The sequence below is a fragment of the Mus caroli genome, unplaced genomic scaffold (assembly GCF_978045245.1).
Source record: "Mus caroli unplaced genomic scaffold, Mus_caroli_1 scaffold_17, whole genome shotgun sequence".
Taxonomy (NCBI): domain Eukaryota; kingdom Metazoa; phylum Chordata; class Mammalia; order Rodentia; family Muridae; genus Mus; species Mus caroli.
The window spans coordinates 28889517-28895097 of NW_028227272.1; positions in this window are offsets into that span (position 1 = coordinate 28889517).

The following is a 5581-nucleotide window of genomic DNA, read 5'->3' on the forward strand; positions in this document are numbered from 1 at the left end:
GTCAGCGAAGCTCTTCTCTGTGAGATTTCATATGTCCCATTTGGGCCCAGCCAGACTTGCTTCTAGCCAAAAAAAAAAAAAAAAAAAAAAAGTCAACCTTCCTAAGTTTAGGATAATCTGGAAAACCTTGCTCATGGGATTCAAGTCTGCTTCTTTTTAAATCTAAGTTTTTATCTCATGTGTACAAGTGCTTTGCTGGCCTGTCTGTTTGTGCTTGCATTGCCTATGGAAGCCAAAAGAGGACATCATATCCTCTGGAACTGGTGTTGCAGACAGTTGTGAGCCAGCATGCTTATGCTGGGAATTAAACCCAGGTCCTCAAAAGACCAGCCAATGCCAGCTCTCCAGCCCCTCGGTCTTAAAAGTCCCAGAAGCACAGGCTAGGCTGAGCCAGCACCCACATGACTCCGGGTAGTTGTGTCCGGCCAGCCGACCACATGTTTGGGTTCTTGGCTGGAAAGGCATTTTGGAAACCTGGAAGAGAAGAAGGGCTAGGCAGGCGAGAAAAAGATGCAGCTAAGACAGTCATTCTGATCAAAGCTCAATTTTACTATTCCAACACACAGTTTATGAAGGAGGGGAAGGGAGTGCCAATTCCCACCAAATGATCCTGGGGTCCAGTAGCAGGGTGACCGCGTGTATGGCTCCGGAACAGGAAGGCGGCAGGTTCCAGCAGTGGGCATGGCAGAACCATGGAGTGGCAAGCTCCATCCTGATGTAAACAGTGGAATCTTAAGGCTGGGGGAGGAGAGGCTATACCGGGTGGCTTGTGTCTCTCCTAGACAGTGATTCCAGCTATGGGGACCTAGACTGTGCTGGGTGGACAGCTGACACCGTGATAAAGGGACGTGTGCAGCGGCTTCTCTTCTGGGCCCCTGGCTGCTTACAGTTCCCAAGAAGACTTTGCTATCCACAGGGCCACATGACAGGGTCATACATACAAACCTTTCTGCTGATAGCAAAGATTGCAGTGACAACGGACCGGGAAGTCGGGTGCTGAGGCAGGGTCAGCATCTGCCCCAGTTCCCTGCAGCTCTTCAGAGTTCTTTATCTTCCCGTCACCCCTAAGCCCATTTCTATTTCCTGCCCCCCTACCCTCCCACCCCGTTCCCAGCACAGGCATCCATCCATCCCTGCATCTTCATAAACCATGTGTTTCCGCGCGCGCGCGCGCGTGTGTGTGTGTGTGTGTGTATCTACCTGTCTGTCTGTTGGTGTGTCCATGTATCGGTGTGTTTGGTATGTAGGTGTGTATCTATGTGTGTGTGTGTGTCTATGACTATGAGTGTGTAAGTAGGTCTATGTGTGCATCTATGTTTGTGTGTCTATATCTGTGGTTCTATTGTTAGGTGTTTATGTCTGTGTGTGTGTGTGTGTGTGTGTGTGTGTGTGTGTGTGTGTCTGTGTGTGTTCAGCTGATACACAACACTGTTGTGTGGTAATTAACCTCGGTCTCTCTTCCTTAGCTGTAGACATCCCATGCTTACCTGAGATGCTACTGTGAGATGAGAGTATGCTACAGCCTGTCTGTCTTCACACCATCCTCTCTCCCATGCCTCCCCTGTGCAGGCACCAGGCATGTCTTAGATCCATCTAGTGCTCTCCCTGAACTGCTGATCTCCCAGCATGCAGCAGTCCTAAAGGAGACTGGGACAAAAAGATTAGCTTTCCAGACTTGACTGTTCCATCCTGTGCAGCTTCCTCACTGGTCTGTTAAACTCAAGCCCCCTTGCTGCTACACCCAGAGATGCCTCCCCTCTAACCGCAGACACTCCCCCTCTCTAAAGTCTATGAGAGGAATTGTTATATAAGAGCTGTTAGCCGGGCGTGGTAGCACACGCCTTCAATCCCAGCACTCGGGAGGCAGAAGCAGGCAGATTTCTGAGTTCGAGGCCAGCCTGGTCTACAAAGTGAGTTCCAGGACAGCCAGGGCTACACAGAGAAACCCTGTCCTACCCCAGCTTCCCCCATTGCAGGGGAACTGCTGTTACTAAAGGATATTTCATCTGACATCCATCTCAGCACATCTCTCTATCATCTATGGGGCAAGGGGAACCATGTCCCCAGACAGAAAAAATGGTAAGATTAAGAAAACTCAGGAATTCTCATAATTGAGAATTTGAATCTGCTCCCGACCCAGTTCCTATCCTGGAGCACGTGACCTCGACACCCCACTAAGAGGACCAATGACAACCAGTCACATAGCATAGAGCCCAGAGTTCTCCATGCTAATGAGTCATCTAGATGGACCAGTCCCAAGCATTTAGCCAATAAGCTTCCTTCCCTTCCTGGACATTCCTTCCTGCAAAAGGTATTTAATCTCCAGTCCACCCTGAGTAAGTCATAGGCCTCCATGTTTTCACCATGAATAAACAGTTTGGACAAGCAAGGACTGTCTCTCTCATCAAGAACCACTGTGGGGAGAGGTCTTCATTCCTTAGCCGCACCACCTGAGTCTCCCACAGGAGGCCCTCCACTTTTCTCAGTGGGTGCCTGGGAGGTTTGTTTGTTTCTTTGTTTGTTTGAAACTTTTTGTTTGTTTGTTTGGTTTTTCGAGACAGGGTTTCTCTATATAGCCCTGGCTGTCCTGGAACTCAATCTGTAGACCAGGCTGGCCTCGAACTCAGAAATCTGTCTGCCTCTGCCTCCCGAGTGCTGGAATTAAAGGCGTGAGCCACCATGCCCGGCTTGTTTGAAACTTTTATGGCAATGAGAGAACTTAAAAAATAAAAGGTAAAAAGGGAAAATGAGAACATTTCTTGTAAGGCCGGAGAGATGGCTCTGCAGTTAAGAGAACTGGCTGCTCTTTCAGAGGACTCAAGTTTGATTCCCAGCACCCAAATGGTGGCTCACATGTCTATAACTCCAGTTCTAGGGGATTCAAGCCCATCTTCCTGGCCTACACAGGCACTGCACAACCTGGTGCATAGACATATGTGCATGTAGAACAACACACTCACAAAATAAAAATAAAGATTAAAAAGTTTGTCAAGGGGGCTGGCAAGATGGCTCAGAGGGTAAGAGCACTGACTGCTCTTCCAGAGGTCTGAGTTCAAATCCCAGCAACCACATAGTGGCTCACAACCAGCTGTAATGAGATCTGATGCCCTCTTCTGGTGTACCTGAAGACAGCTACAGTGTACTTACATATAATAAATAAGTAAATCTTAAAAAAAAAAAAGCTTGTCAAGCTGGATGTGGAGGCACACGCCTTTAATCCCAGCACTTGGGAGGCAGAGGCAGGTGGATCTCTGTGAGTTTGAGGCCAGCCTGGTCTACAGAGCAAGTCCAGGAAAACCAGGGCTACACAGAGAAACCCTGTCTTGAAAAAAGAAAGAAAGAAAGAAAGAAAGAAAGAAAGAAAGAAAGAAAGAAAGAAAGAAAGAAAGAAAGAAAGAAAGGAAAGAAAGAAAGAAAGAAAGAAAGAAAGAAAGAAAGAAAGAAAGAAAGAAAGAAAGAAAGAAAGAAAGAAAAAATTTCACAATGCCAATATGAGGCAAATGGGATGCATGGGAACTAGACTGGCAAAGGTGAACCCCCGAGGAAAGACCAGGGGTCGGGACATGAGAGGAGCACAAATTAGGTCACATGCTCATTCATGTGTGTGTGTGAGAGAGCGAGAGATCATATACACAAAAATGAAGATCAGATGGAATTAAAAATCTTATGACATGATATCTATGGATTTTTACAAACTATTGAAAAGCATATAAGAGCCCCAGGAATACTAACGTACATCCAGAAATGAAAATAAGCCCATACATACCGATGACTTCAACCCCTCACCTCAGGGGTCAGGGGTCGAAGCAGAAGAGGAAGCAGAACTATGGAGAGAGCAGAGGGGACAGCTGGCACTAAGGAACACTGTCACGGGACTGACAGAGACCGTCAGCATACACAAGAACTGCACAGGTTCAAGCCAGACGTGGGCCCAGCCCTGAGACCTTAAGTGGACACTTGGCCCCACCCTAGCTAGAAAGTTAGCTGTAATTGATACTTGCGGGCAAAGGGTCTCCTTGTACATCAGTCATACTGCAGGGCAGGCCCATGCCCAGGAATGGTTGGCCAACACAGAAATGAACTCCACGGTACTTCTATGGGGTTCTCTTTCATTTTGCTTTGTTTGTGGGATTTTTTTTTTTTTTTTTTTTTTTTTTGTCTTTTACTTGTGTGGTTTGATTTTTGTTTTTGTGGGCTTTGTGGGAGCCTTTCGTGCTTCCTGGGTTTTTGTTTTCTGTTTTGTTTTTCTTTCTTATTTTTTGCTTGTTTTAGAGAGAAAGAGGAAGAGAACCCAAATTAGGTGGGAAGGGAAGTAGGGAGAATCCAGGATGAATTGCAGGAGGAGAAATTATGATCAAAATATATTGTATGAAAATCTTTTTCAATTACCAAACACTCCATATACAAAACATAGCTCTGTAAAACTAAAGAAACAAAAGAGAAGAGAAGCCAGGCGATGGTGGTGCATGAATTTAATCCCAGCACTTGGGAGGCAGAGGCAGGCGAATTTCTGAGTTCAAGGCCAGCCTGGTCTACAAAGTGAGTTCCAGGACAGCCAGGGCTACACAGAGAAACCCTGTCTCGAAAAGAAAAAAGAGAGAGAGAAGAGAAGAGAAGAAGAGAAGAGAAGAGAAGAGAAGAGAAGAGAAGAGAAGAGAAGAGAAGAGAAGAGAAGAGAAGAGAAGAGAAGAGAAGAGAAGAGAAGAGAGGTGAAGGTCAGGTTATCACAAAGGATGGACAACTGGCAGACTTCTCAACAGAGAAGTTGGAAACTGGTGACTTGTAATCCTACCGGTGATGACAAGAGGCAAGTGTCAGCCACACACCGGAAGCATGGAAACTGTCTTCCCCAGTGAGAATAGGAAATGATTCTTTGTCACCGAGAAGCCTGCACTCCTGGAGAGGGAGCTCAGAGGTCGAGGGCGCTTGTTGCTCCTGCAGAGGACCAGGGTTCAGATCCCAGCACCCTCTTGGCAGTTCACATCCATCTGCAACCACAGTTCAAAGAGATCCAATGCCAAGCCCTGGCCTCTGTGGGCACCAGGCACACAAGGGGCACATAAGGAGGGAACACTCGTCCCAGGACAGAGGCACAAACCTGAATCCCAGCATCCTGGGGGCTGAGCCAAGAAACCTGCAGCACATTTGGGCTAGCCAGGGCTATGTAACAAGACCCAAATGCAGCACATCTGGGCTAGCCAGGGCTATGTAACAAGACCCAAGTGCAGCACATCTGGGCTAGCCAAGGCTATGTAACAAGACCCCACCTCAGGAACAAAACTTAAAAACAGGATTGCTGAGCACATAAAGGCAGATCATGCATCCAAGTCCCAAAGCCCTGTTAAAATAGTAAAAGAAAGCTTGGCATGGTAGATTACACCTGTAATCTCAGCACTCGGGAGGAATCTGAGGCAGGAGGATCAAAGTTCAAGCCTCAGTCATAAGCCCTATAGCAAGACCTTGTCTCAAAAGTAGATGAACATACGCAGTAATTTTATAGATACTATCACATGTCTCTACCCAGGAGTTGTGTAGGAATTTGCTGTGTAACATGATAAAATCACTCACTCCATGCCGCCAC